This window comes from Pipistrellus hanaki (genome assembly GCF_964339955.1).
Source record: "Pipistrellus hanaki genome assembly, chromosome: 11".
Lineage (NCBI taxonomy): Eukaryota > Metazoa > Chordata > Mammalia > Chiroptera > Vespertilionidae > Pipistrellus > Pipistrellus hanaki.
The window spans coordinates 18,414,256-18,429,518 of record NC_140513.1 but is presented as its reverse complement, the minus strand read 5'-3'; positions in this window follow the sequence as shown (position 1 = coordinate 18,429,518).

Genomic DNA, 15,263 nt, shown 5'->3' with positions numbered 1-15,263 from the left:
CCCACACAAATGTATAGTTTCATGAATTATTATAAGGCACACATTTAAAAAACACACTCCTGTGCATACATTTCTCTCTTTAAAAAAAAAAAAAATATTTATTTATTTTTTTTTTACAGAGAGGAAGGGAGAGGGATAGAGATTTAGAAACATTGATGAGAAATATCGACCAGCTGCCTCCTACACACACCCCCACCAGGAATGTGCCTGCAACCAAGGTATATGCCCATGACTGGAATCAAACCTGGGACCCTTCAGTCCACAGGCTGATGCTCTAGCCACTGAGCCAAATCGGTGAGGGCACATTTCTCTTTATAACTGCACATATAGGCTTACAAATAATATAAATAAAAACAAAAATAAATGGCATAAGTACAAATATAAATCTGGGTATGTAATGGGGAAGGAGCACTAACATTTTTTATTGGTTGGAGAGCAATGAGAAAAGGAAGGAAATGGCTGCTTTGAGTCACAGTCATTACCATGTGAACCTTGTTTTCAGAAAAGTGCTTGTTACTTCTTCAAATTGTTCATCTGCAGATGTCATGGGCAACGTAGGATCCTGTTGGGGGTACTCTGTACAGGACTACCTTGTTTTATTGCACTATGCTTTATTGCGTTTTGCAGATATTGCACTTTTTTTTTTTTTTTTTTTTTTTTTTTTTACAAATTGAAGATAAAAATATGACTAGAAAAAAAGATGACTCACTGATGGCTCACATGATGGTTAGTATTTAAAAAAATATATTTGTATTGATTTCATAGAGGAAGGGAGAGGGAGGGAGAGAGAGAGAGAGAAACATCAATGATGAGAATCATTGATTGGCTGCTTCCTATACACTTCCTACTGGGAATTGAGTCTGCAACCCAGGCATATGCCCTGACTAGGAATCAAATCAGGATCCCCTGGTTCATAGGTCAACACTCAACCACTGAGTTATACCAGCCGGGCAATGATAGTTCGTATTTTTAATTGAGTTATTTACATTGCTTTTTTAGACAATGCTATTATACACTTAATAGTAGGGTGTAAACATAACTTTTATATGTACCGAGAAATTTTTAAAAAGTCATGTGTCTCACTTTATTACGATATTCACTTTATTGCAGTAGTCTGGAACCAAACCCACAATATCTCCAAGGTATGACTGTACACAAAATGCAATGATAATGGACCCTGGAGTTGTGCAACATGACTCTGGTTAACAACATGCAAGGAATTTGGAGTTGGCTGGTCTTGAGGTCAAGTTCAAGCTCTGTGGAGAACTAACCATGAAACTTTGGGCAGGCACTCAGTCTCCTTGACACTCAGCTCTCCCATCTGTAAATGAGAGTAATAACATTCCCAGCCTCCAAAGGTTGCTAGGATGGTTGAATGAGCTAAGAGGAGCAAATAACTCCCACACTTACTTATATAGCCCCTGACACTGTAACACTAAGTACTTTACCTGGGTTACTCAGCAATCCGGTGCCGAAGGTACTGTTGTTTTCCTCATTTTACAGACAGGAAACCAAGGTAGAAGTAGATTAAATTCTTTGCTCCTGGTTATAGTATGTGACAGGTCCAGGATCGAAACCCAGGCAATTCCAGAAGCCACGTTCAGTCATACCTGTTTATAAAATCCCCCTAACACTATGTGTCAAATGCTCTGCACAGTGCCCAGATGCTGAAGAAGTCATTATCATTGCTAGTACGATTCCAGCTCTCACTGTGAGTATGACTGCCAGGTGGTTGCTATATTGCAGTGTGTGGCTTCTTTCATGGACATTACCTCATTGAGTCTTTGCAAGACACTGGACATGTGAATATTAACTCCACCTTATAGGTGATGAAACAGGTTTAGAGAAGACAATTTGCCCATAAGATCATACTTACAGTCTGGCCAGCATGGCTCAATGGTTGAGTGTTGACCTATGAACCAGGAGGTCACGGTTTGATTCCTGATCAGGGCACATGCCTGAGTTGTGGGCTTTATCCCGAGTTTGGGGCATGCAGGAGGCAGCTGATCAGTGTTTGTGTCTCATCATTGACATTTCTCTCTCTCTCTCTCTCTCTCTCTCTCTCTCTCTCTCTCTCTCTCTCTCCCTTCCACTCTTAAATCAATAAAAATATACTTTAAAAAATAATAATAGTAAAAACATATTTAGAAACCTTCGTGTTTGCTTTTGTTTCAGAGATTTATTCTTGTGACACTGATTATCCTGTTTAAAAGCTTCTGCTGAGGGGATCTGAATGAACAGTGTCATTTCTTTCATGGTCTCTAGAAATCAGTTCTACTTTTGACCTCAGCTGGATGGTTCTTTCTGAGCTAAAGGGACTAAGATGGCCTGTCAATCATTTATCAAGAGGAGGTCTGAAGCCTAGGAAAGGGGAACTTGGAATCAATCTTCAGTAAACACTTGTTCGCATCATCTAAAAATGCCCAGAGAGGTTGCTAGAAATCCAGGATCAGGCAAAACAATGAGATGTAGCAAGGCAGCAGTGTTTGGAAAGACAAGTTATAAAATGGTAAATGTGGTAATAAATGCCAACATATTTCTTTCCTTGTGTGCATACTGTTTTGAAACACATCACTAATAAAACACGTAGGGGGTTCCTTTTAATTGCAGACTTAGTCTATGGAATTCCTGCAAAAAGCTTACACAGCCTGTTCTCTGACTGAAATGAACTCCATTTTAATCCATCTGTAATGATGCCATTACTTTTATAGCTGTTTCTACAATCTCATACATGAATTATATGCAAAATATGGTCTCTTTTTTAATGTAGGTATATTGTCCCTGGGAATTATAAATTCCCTTTTTGGTGATAAAGACATTCACCATGCTAGGTATAGAAAGAATGTACTTCAACATAATAAAAGCTGTATATAAAAAAAATAAAAATAAAAGCCATATATGACAAGCCTACAGCTAATATACTCAATGGTGAAAAACTGCAAGCTTTTCCTCTAAGATCAGTAATAAGAAAAGGGTGCCCACTCCTGTCATTTCTATGTGACATAGTACTGGAAGTCTTAGTCAGAGAGATTATGCAAGAAAAGGGAGTAAAATCATCCAAATCTGAAAGAAAAAAGTTAAATGCAGATGACATGGTCTTATAAATAGAAATCTCTAAAGACTCCACCAAAAACTATTGGAACTAGTAAACAAATTCAGTAAAGTGGCAGAATACAAAAGTCAACCGTGTTCTATACAGTAACAATGAAAGAAAAGTTAAGAAAACAATTCCAGACCTAGCCGGTTTGGCTCAGTAGCTAGAGCATCAGCCTGTGGACTAATGGATCTCAGTTTCGATTCCCATCAAGGCCATATACTTTGGTTGCAGGCTCCTAGTCCTGGTCAGGGGCATGCAGGAGGCATCCAATTGATGTACCTCTCTCACATCAGTGTTTCTCTGTCTCTCCTTGTCCTTTCTACTCTCTCTAAAAATCAATGGAAAAAATGTCCTCTGATGAGGATTAAAAAACAAGAAAAAAAAAACCAAACAAACACACGACAATTCCATTTACAAAAGCAACAAAAGAAAAAAATACTTAAAAATTAACAAAGAACATGAAAGACTTCTACACTGAAAACTATAAAACATTAATGAAAGAAATTAAAGAAGATATAAAAGACATCCCATGTTCATGGATTAGAAGATTTTAATATTGTTTAAATGTCCATACAACCCAAAGTGATCTATAGATGCAATGCTAGCCCCATCAAAATCCCAGTGGAATTTTTACAGGCATAGAAAAACAACTTCATTAAAAAAACAACAACAACTTTAAAATTTATATGAAACCACAAAAGATTCATAATAGCCAAAGTGATCTTCAGAAAGAAGAATAAAGCTGGAGACATCATACTTCCTGATTTCAAAATGTATTACAAAGCTAATAATTAAAACAGTATGCTACTGGCATTAAAGCAGACATAAAACCAATAGAACGGAATAGAGAACCCAGAAATAAGTCCATACATTTACAGTTAACTGATATTCAGAAAGGATACCAACAATACACAATAGGTTAAAGAATAGTCTCTTCAAATAGTCTCTTCTGGTGTTGAGAAAATCAAATATCCACACACAAAAGAATGAAACGGGACCCCTATCTTACACATACACAAAAATAAACTCAAAATGAATTAAAGACATGAATGTTAGACCTGAAATCATAACCCCCTAGAACAAATCATAGGGGAAAATCTTCTAGACCTTGGTCTTAGCAATAAGTTGGATATGACTGACACTAAAAGCTTAGTCAAAATAGACACAAAGAAGGATATCATGACTGCATCATAAAAATCTTCTGCACAGGAAAGGAAACAATCCACAAAGTGCAAAGGCAGAAAAATCTTTGCAAACCATTTATCTAATAAGGTGTTGATACCTAAAATAGACAAGGAAGTCATACAACTCAATAGCAAAAACAAAACAAAAACAACAAACCCATCTATTCCAATTTGTTAAGAGGCAAAGGAATTGAATAGACATCTCTCCAAAGAAGACATAAAATGGCTGCTAGGTATATGAAAAGGTGTTCAACATCAATACTCATCAGATATATACAAATCAAAACCACAATGAGATATCACCTCACAAAAGATAACAAGTGTTGGTAAGGAGGTGAAGAAATTGAAACCCTCATATACTGTCGAGCATAATGTAAAGCGGTGCAGCCTCAAAGAAAACAGTATAAAGGTTCTTCAAAAACATTAAAACTAGAGCTACCATAGGATTCTGCAATCCCACTTCTTGAAATACATGAAAAATAATTAAAATCAGACTCTTAAAGAGGTATCTTCACTCCCATGTTCACTGCAGCATTATTCACAATAGCCAAGATATAGAAATAGCCAGTGCCCTCCAATGAATGGATAAAGAAAATGTCACACGTACAATGCAATACTAGTCAATGATTTAAAAAAGAAGGAAATCCTACCTTTGTGACAATGTGGACAGACCTGGTGGATATTATGGTAAGTGAAATAAGACAGTTAGAGAAAGACAAACACCATATAATCTCACCATAGGTGGAATCTAATGAACAAAATAACTTAACAAAATAGAAATAGAAGCATTAAGCAAAAGTTATGTATTTATAGTACCCCCTACAGGATCCTACATTGCCCATGACATCTTCAGATGAGGAGTGCTATTGCCTCAGATTTTAAAAATATTTTTTAAAATTGATTTCAGAGAGGAAGGGAGAGGGAGAAAGGGATGGAAACATCAATGATGAGAGAGAATCATTGATCGGCTGCCTCCTACACACCCACGCTGGGGATCAAGCCTGAAATCGGAGTTTGTGCCCTGACCTGGAATTGAATGGTGACCTCCTTGTTCATGAGTTGATGCTCAACCACTGAGCCACACCAGCTATGCTGCCTCAGTTTTTAAAGAAGCGGTAACTAGCCCTGGCCAGGTACGATAGTGTAGTTTGTTAGTGTCTCCCTGATATTCCAAGGTTGCAGGCTTGATCTTGTGCCCTGACCAGAATGAACTGGCAACCTTTTTGGTGTGTGTGTGGGGTGTGTGTGTCGGGTGACAAGGCTCCAGCTGACTAACTGACTGAGCCACTGGGCTGGTGCTCCTTCCATTGCCATTTATCTCCGCTTTTCTCTCTCCTACCTCCCCACCCCTTCCTTTCTCTGTTAATGAGCACAGTGTTGTCTATCTATAAGGTTTTTGGTGGTTGTTGTTTTGCTCAATCCCCTCATCTTCCTCACCCAGCCCCCTTCTCCCCTCCCCTTAGTATTTCGAACACTTCTAATTTCCAGAAAGGACCTGAGGCCTCTGTGAGAGAGGGTTTTTCGGGGATATGAGCGAGAAGCCTCCTGCAGCCCAAAAAGCACAGGTCTGAGACTGGGACAAAGAGCGCTCAGCCAATGGCTACCAATTGCTGGGGCTGGGCGGCACTTGTGTGGAGCTCCTACTGCAGTGTTTCCCAACCTTCTCTCATGATGAGAATCACCTGGTGGAGTTGTTAAAACACAGATTCCTGAATCCCAACTAAGAAGTGCTGAACTAGAATTTTTGAGAACATATAGGTAAAATTGCATACCTAACTTAGTGCTCTGTATATAAAATCTGTCTTAGAGCACTAGTTAGGTATACAATTTTACCTATATGTTCCCAAAAATTCTAGTTTAGCACTTCTTAGTTGGGATTCAGGAATCTGTGTTTTAACAACTCCACCAGGTGATTCTCATCATGAGAGAAGGTTGGGAAACACTGTCCTACTGTGTGCTCTGAGGTAAAGGAACTGGGGCCTGCTGACTGCCTGTGTGCAGGGCCTGGGCCTTGCAAAGCACCTACCCTGTGCTACAGGCACAAGGGTTCGGAACCCTGCTGGCTGGGGAAGGGGCGAGAGGGTTAGGCTTGCCCTTAGTACACAGCAGCAGCTCTTCTCTTGCCTCCACTCAGAGGCGGGTATAACTATTCCTATTTTGCATGAGGATGTTGGTTCAATCAGGGGACGGCTGAGTGCGCAGTTACAGGTAGAGATGGACGAACAGCAAGGCTGGATGGAGGCCGGGTGCTTAGGTCCTCCCCTTCAGAGGAGAGGCAGAAGCCAGCCCTCCTCGTCTGCACCTCACCCTTCCACAGAGGAGCAAAGCCTTTGGTGAGACCCCCCCCACCCGAGGTGTAGCCAACTAATTCTATAATACCCATGGTACTAATGACGCCCGCCATGTACTGGGTACCTACTCCACACCATGCACTTGCGTGCATGCTCTCACTTTATTTCACTCACTTCGTCGGGGATATTGTCCCCTTTATTTTATTTATTTATTTATTTATTTATTTATTTATTTATTTATTTATTTTAAAATATATATTTTATTGATTTTGTACAGAGAGGAAGGGAGAGAGAGAGAGAGAGTTAGAAACATCGATGAGAGAGAGTCATCGATCAGCTGCCTCTTGCACACCCCCTACTGGGGATATGCCCGCAACCAAGGTACATGCCCTTGACCGGATCGAACCCGGGGCCCTTCAGTCCCCAAGCCGACGCTCTATCCATTGAGCCAAACCAGTTTCGGCGATATTGTCCCCTTTAGAGCTCCCAGGAACAGGAGGCCAGGATGTGACAGAGTCAGGGTGCGACTGCCCTTGGACCTGATTTTTTAAAAAAATATATTTTTATTGATTTTTTACAGAGAGGAAGAGAGAGGGGTAGAGAGTCAGAAACAATGAAAGAGAAACATTGACCAGCTGCCTCCTGCACACCCCCTACTGAGGATGTGCCCGCAACCAAGGTACATGCCCTTGACCGGAATCGAATCTGGGACCCTTCAGTCCGCAGGCTGATGCTCTATCCACTGAGCCAAACCGGTCTTGGACCTGATTTCAATTCTGTTAACCCCGGGTCAGCCTCCTCCGCAGAAAGAAAGGGGGCACGCGCCCTGGGACCTGTGGCGGGAGCCGTCCTGTGCCCGGCCGGCCGGCGGGGGGCACTGCAGACCGCGGGCAGCCCCGCGCCCGCCTCCGCTCCGGGCGCCCGTGGGCCGCCGCTCCCGCCCCGCCCCAGCCTCCCACTCGAACCCGGATCTCTGACCAGCCTCCTCCCCGCGAGGACACCGGGGAGACCGGATCGGGCCGCACGGGGCCTGCGCGGACACCCCCCGCCCCAGTGGTAGGTGCGCGGGCCCGGGTGGGCTCTGCGCCTGGGTGCCCCCTCCCCACCGCGCCCCGCCCTGTGCGCGCTCACTCACACTCACCACTCCACTCGGGCACCCAAAGGCTCCAGAGACCGGGTCTTGCGGGGTGGACCTGGCTGTGCCAGCACTGGGTCCCTTCGTCCCTACATCTGGGGATTTGGGATCGTCTGGCTTCCACCGAGGGGAGGAGGGGAAGCCGGCCCTCGAGCCGCCCAGCCGGGACTCCGGGAGGATCCCCGGCGCGTTTGAATGTCGGTCCGCTACTTCTCCACCCCGCCCGCGCTGCCACCTCTCCCCTGCCCTGCGGATTCCACACCCCACCCCACCCAGCCCGCTCACTGAAATCTGACTTTGAACTCAAGTGTGATCAGGCGTGTCTGGGGCCAGGCCAGGCCACGGCCACAGGCGCTCTGGCCCTCGCCAAAGCAGCGGCAAGTGGGCATAGCTGTCCTGGGAGGGGTGTGTGTGTGTGTGTTGGGGGGGGGGGACCCCTCCTCGGACCAACTGAGATGAAGTCACCGCTTTCTAACGTTCCTCCCAGGCGAGGTATGTGGCATCCACTGACCTTGACCCTTCCCTGCGGTCACCTGGGACACAGGCCTTTAAGGTGGGCAGTTTAACGAGGTGATAACGAAGTGAAAATGGTCTAGTGGCCTCTTGGATTTGAATTCGGGATTGAAGGGTTTTTAGAAAGAGACTTTTATGAATAGGTTGCTCTCATGGAATGCTGCTCCCAGGAACCACCCCTGCATGTTAATTGGTCGTAATGACCTTGTTAAAAGTCTTGTGAGACCCCTCCAAGTTCTGAGCGGAGAAGGGAAAGAGTGTTTCGGAGATTTACAGCTGGGCGGGAAAACAGTGCCTTGCTCTCTGCATTAGGTTATACATTAGCATACTTGTTGAATTGAACTTTCCGCTTTGGAAAGATTTTAATATCTTTCCAATTCCCCACTAGTCTCTGGAAATTTAGAAAGGGGCGGTGTGGGGGGACTGGTGATGTGTATGCCACAGATGGAGACGGAAAAGCTGCCCAGAACATGTTGACATTTAAAAAAAAAATGTTAACATCCCCCCACACTTTAAAACTATGATATTAGGAACAGAGTAGAATGGCAAAAGTTACTCGTAGAACATCTGCTCCTTCCAATGGGAGGATTTCTTTCTTGCCAAGAATTTATGAATTTTATATAGGAGCTCGCTCAGTTCTGTGTGGAGAAGGAGGGAGGAAGCTTGCCAAGGCAGCCCCCTCCTCAGCATGGAATGCAAGAATACTTGGCTTCGCTGAAACCGGTTTGGCTCAGTGGATAGAGCGTCAGCCTGCGGACTGAAGGGTCCCGGGTTCGATTCCGGTCAAGGGCATATACCTTGATTGTGGGCATATCCCCAGTGGGGGGTGTGCAGGAGGCGGCTGATCGATGTTTCTCTCTCATCGATGTTTCTAGCTCTCTATCTCTCTTCCTTCCTCTCTGTAAAGAATCAATAAAAAATATTTTTAAAAATCAATAAAATATATTAATAAAAAAAAAAAAGAATACTTGGCTCCTGACTGGTACATGGTTCTTGTAGCTGTGGACGGGGCAAACATCGCCCATCGGAAGGACGCGGTGGAGAAGGAAAAAAAAATCTCAAACTGTCACCTTTGGTTGAAAGTGAGTAGAACAATACAAGGGAAGGTCAAGGCCATAGGACTTGAAGACAAGACTCCCATTCACAGGAGGCCTAATCCCTTTTTTAAGAGAAGAAAGGAGAGTTTATTATTACTAACTCCTATCAGTTCATTTCAAATGTCCCTTTCATTCGCACATTAGCCAGATAGGCGGTCATTCATTCATCTCAAAACTTTCAATGCCTTCATCTGCAGACCATTGTCTTTAGCTGTTGTTCGGTTGAGTCTCTTGACGGGAAGGGTTATCTTTTGGAATCCCCCAGGAGGGTGCTGAGGGCACAAAATGGACCCGCAGTTGAACCATGAATGAGCCTCTTTTGACTCAAAGCACGTTTATCTAAGTAGACGTCCTCTGGTCTCCTTTCCTGCATAAAAAGAACTTTCTGCTCTCGAGAAGGTGTACGTCCAGCATCTACGAGGTCTACGTTCTGAATTTTCAAGTGGGCTGTTTTAGGTTCCTGATCCTTATGTGGATATTTTTTTAACTCAGAGATTTCAGATGTAATATTTAAAAAATCCAATCTATTGAAGTAGTGAAAATTTATTTATTTATTTTTTAATATATTTTTTTATTGATGTTTTTACAGAGAGGAAGGGAGAGAGATAGAGAGCTTGAAATGTCAATGAGAGAGAAACATCAACCAGACTGCCTCTTGCACACCACTACCGGGGACGTGCCCGCAACCAACGTACATGCCCCTGACCGAAATCAAACCTGGGACCTTTCAGTCCGCAGACCGACGATCTACCACTGAGCCAAACCGGTTTCGGCTGAAGTAGTGAAAATTTAAATTGTTCCTGTTTGAAAGCATCCGCCATATGCGAAAGTGTGTGTGTGTGTGTGTGTGTGTGTGTGTGTGTGTGTGTGTGGTGACTCAGTATTAAGTATTGCACCCTGGCCAGGTAACTAGCTCAGTTGGTTCAAGTGTCATCTGGATACACCAAGGTTGTAGGTTCAATCCCTGGACAGTCAGCCAACAAATCAATGTTCCTCTCTCTCTTTTTCCCTCTCCCTTCCTCTCTCTCTGTAAAATAATTTTTTTAAAAAAAGTTGGCTACATTCAAGTCCACAACCGTTTGTTGAGCACCTACTACATATTAGACATTGCCCTACCCCTCATTCTAGAGATGAGCCAGACTATAAATGGACACCGTATGCATTGCATCTCAGGTAATAAGTGCCACGAGGAAAAATCAAGCAAGAGAAGAAAGGAGAGTTTATTACTAACTCCTAAAAAATACAGAATAACAGGGGTGGGGTGGGGAACGGCTCTTTCCACATGATCAGGGAAGTCTGCTCCAAGGAATTGACATGGAGTGGTCCTTCTAGAATTTCCCCAGTGCAAATATACCCCCAAACACACAAGCAGATAGGTTTTACCAAGTTGTATCATGCTATACAGGCATTCCTGCTAATGTCCAAAATTCTTCTGTGTGTAAAGAGTATATGGCTCAAGAACACGGCACTGGTTTAAATCCCAGCTTCACCACTCACTGGTTTTGTGACTTAAGGCAGGTTACCTAAACACTTTGCTTCAGATTCCCCATCCTTAAAATGAAGAGAATAATATTTTCTTCCTCATATGGGGACTAAGTGAGGAAAATGCATATAAAATACCGAGCATGGGGACAGCATGTAGTAAACCTTAGTAAACGCTGGCTCTCATTTATTAATGTTTACCAGATCATTTTAATAGAGCATGGCAGCTCATTCTAAGGCCATGCTAGGGCTTACGTAGCCAATGGCCCTATTGCTAGGTAGAAAGAATTGGATAAGAACCAAATCCCTGGGTCTTGCTTAGAAAGTTCATCTATGACCCCATGTGCAGGCTGAGGCTGACGGCCTGCAGCAGCATCACCATGGGAGACTGGGGCCTCAGCTTTCTCGTTTGTGCAAAGGAAGCTTCAGGTGAGCGTCCACAGGAACTCCTCGGAGCTCTGCCATGTGTTTGTTTCCTGCGTGCTGACTGGCTCCCAGACCATGCTCCCAGGCTCTGAGGAGCCTTCCCCGCTTCTGAGATCTGAGTCATTTGTTCATGCCCCCGGCACATGCCCAGATCTATTTTAGGTTGAGATGCCATTTAAGGGAAAACAGATTCTCTTTAGATATTGAGAGTATTAGGGAGCGTGTGGGCAGGGCAGCCTGGGAGATGGGCAAAGTGGCAGTGTTTCCCAGGGGGCTGAGAAAGTAGGCTCAAAGCACCACTCTCTATAAAGAGAAAAGAAAGAGGAGAAAGAAAAGAAAAGAAAAAAAGAGGCTGAGTTGGGGGGTAGGGGGCAAGGTAAGGCACCCACTCCTTTTGGCCAACTTCCTCTTCTGTGCTCTCCATTGGAGGGGCCTCAGAGTGGGTGATCTTCAGCAAAAGATACTTATACTCTTTTCGGCTTACTTCCAATGGGCCAAACTATCAAAAGGGCAGCTCGTCTTTGTCCTAATTGAATATGTGTGTCAAGTGCTTTGGAACCAGTAAATGGAATGCCAGGGAGGAAAAGCAAGGGCTTATTTACTCTTGATTTTATAGAGGCTCTGCGGGTGCTGTGATGCAGAAGCAGAGCACGGAGGAATGCGGCACATTCTTAATAGAGCGACAGAGATTACTTTTGTTTTTATGAGAGAGAGGGGTGGGTTAAGTTAATCTCGTCTAACAGCTTCCTGTGCACCAAACAGAAGTCCTGTTTAGATTTTTTTTTTTTTTTTTTAAAGCATTCTAAGGAGGTGAGGAGCAGATAATCCCCCAAATGGAGTTAGCCTGCTTTAACTGGGAGGCAGAGTGACGTGGCAGGAAGAGGCTGAGCTTATGTAGATCTGGGTCCTGATCACAGCAGTGTGACCTTGGGCACGTGACTTGAGTCCTCCAGGCCTTTGTCTTCTCCATTGCAAAATGGGTATGAGCAAATTCCCTAACCTCTAGCAAAATTCTTAGCTGACTGACCGCAGGCGATCAATGAATGTGGATGCTTTCCATCCACCTCCAGCTCACTCAATCCAGCACCTCCCAAGTCCAAGTTCCAAGTACACTCATACACCCCGACCCGCAAGAAATACTTTCCCGTGGTCAAATGACAATAAAGGCGTGGGCAATTGAAGAGCTAAAAAGAAAACAAACAAACAAATCAACCCCGAGTCCTAAACCCACAAATCCAAGAAATTGTCCCTCCTCACGCAGTTTCCATTCCAGGTTTTATGTTGCCAACCTGGGAACGCTGTCAAAGCAAATGTTAGTTGAAAATTGTTGACCAAGGGACAGGTAGTTAAATATCATGTACAGCCGAGAGTATTGTTATCACAAACCTAAAATAAGTTTTCTCAGACCTTTATTTATAAAGAAAGACATTGGACGGAAGTGTTCAAACTGTGTTCTGAGGCAGCCAGAGGATTCTTTTTTCTTTCAGTCTTTAAAAACAATATATTTTTTTAATTGATTTCAGAGAGGAAGGGAGAGGGAGAGAGAGATAGAAACATCAATGATGAGAGAATCATTAATGGGCTGCCTCCTGCACATTGCACCCTGGGGGTCAAGCCCAAAACCTGGGCATGTGCCCTGACTGGGAATTGAACTATGACCTCCTGGTTCATATGGGTTGACATTTAATCACCGAGCCAGGCTTCAATTCCTTTTGTAGTTCTTTTTGTCTGATGAGACTTTTTTTTTTTTTTTTTAAGTGCCCCACATTCTAATTAAGGAAATAAATGAAACGTGTGTATACCTATGCCTATGTGCAATTTGTCAGTTGACTGGCTGGGTGGACTCCACCACTGAGAGTGAAAACCAATCTATCGCATTTTCTTAATCAGTGCAAACATTCGGCCAAGCCGTGTTATCCAATTTTTAACATACAGTGTCGATTGTATATCAGGACACGAAAGTGAAGAAAGAAAGAAAAAAAAAAAGGAGAACTCTAAACCTGGAAGAGGTCACCTGCGTGTTTCCCTCATGCAAATTGAGATCCCAGCATGAAACAATAGCCATCTTCTAATCCTTTCACAAAGGCACAAATTGCAAATCAGACGCGGAGGCCTGAGCGACTTTGCCTAACAAAGTCTTTAATGAAAAGAATCCCTTAGGCAAAGCCTCCTGTTTCTACAAGCTTGGGCACCCGCAGAGCCCTATGAAATCATCTGTGCTCCCTCGCTCTAAAGTCCCCTGTACCTGGAACAAAACCAGGCTGTGCCCTGGACTAGAGGTGCAATCAGGAAGTCACAGCAACCTAAGCACGGGGCCTTGGTTTGCTGCTTGAGCTCCCCTTTGCCAGAATCATTCATTCCAACAGAGGTCTGTGATATTTTGTTGAATAAGGCAAAGCCTTCACCGCTAAACCTGAATAACGCGTTTGACATGCTTTAACATGTACCTGATAACCAAGTTGGATGTATGTAAAATAATGAGCCATCAAGAAAATGGTAGGGAGAAAAAAAAAATATGGTATATGTGGTTGGAGTTAATGTGGCTGAGCCTCTCCAAGAACTATGCCATCACCTTTCCAACAGGTAAACAGTTTTTACTGGGGCCAGGATACTGGTGTTCACTGAAGTTATGTCTTATACCCCTTGCGGAGCAAATGTACCAGGAAACCGTATCTGTGGACACTCATGTTTATATAAATGTATTTATCTTCAGTTCCCCTCACCCCTTTGCACAGAGGCTGGAAAAGCAGGTACTTGAGCAGATTTTATTTGTTTGAATGGAACTGCATGAAAAAAGAAAGCAGAACAATGCCAGGATCATATTTTAACACTTTTATGGAATGGCTCCTGTGTTCTCTACGGAGGGCCACAGTGGCCAGTACCTGTCTTAGGTGGCTGGTAACACAGCACTACGGAAAGCACTAGAGAGTACAATGAAATAAGTTCTTGGACGTCAGAGCACAATGTCACATTGAATATAGAATTTATTTATTTATTTATTTATTTATTTAAAATATATTTTATTGATTTTTACAGAGAGGAAGGGAGAGAGATAGAGAGTTAGAAACATCGATGAGAGAGAGTCATCGATCAGCTGCCTCTTGCACATCCCCTACCGGGGATATGTCCGCAACCAAGGTACATGCCCTTGACCGGAATTGAACCCGGGACCTTTCAGTCCCCAAGCCGATGCTCTATCCATTGAGCCAAACCGGTTTCGGCGAGTATAGAATTTTTTTAAACCACCTTTTTTTGCATGGTGTTTTTATTTATTTTTTAAATTTATATTTACTGATTTTAGAGAGAAAGTGGAGAGAGAGATTCATTGTTCCATTTATTTATGTATTTATTGGTTGATTATTTTTATTATATATATTTATTGATTTCAGAGAGAAAGGAGGAGGGAGAGATAGAAAAACATCAATGGTGAGTGAGAATCATTGATTGGCTGCCTCCTGCACGCCCCACCCTGGGGATCAAGCCCACAACCTGGGCATGTGTCCCTTGAGTTCTCAGGATAGAACCACCATGAGTGAGAACTAGGCACTAGTTGGCATTCAGATCCTGATCAGATGCAACCTTGGGCCAACTAGATGTGACTGATGGCCTCATTTGGGCAGACTGGCCCATCCGGGAACCTAGAGTGGAAAATGCCCCCTTTAAGCTGTCAAAGTGTTTTTTTTTTTCTTTTTCAAACAAGAAGTTTAATTGTCATACATTCACAATATACTTATATTTTTGCCCTTGAAAGAAGGCACATGGTTTCCCAAGAAGAAGGATAAAATATTTCCTTTTTCCAAATTCTGGCTTCCTGAAGGCCATGCCCAGAGGCTCCCTAACTGCTCGCTGTGAGTTAACAGAAACGTAGTTGCCTCCCCCAAAATAGAAAAGAAAATAAACCCAAATGAACAAGGTTCTTCCCAGAATCAACGCAGGGAATCACCTGAAAGAGATGCCAGGATTTGGGACTAAATAAATGTTTTATTTATTCAATTAAATCCATTAACTATGGGAATTCAAGGGCAAAAAAAGAAAGCT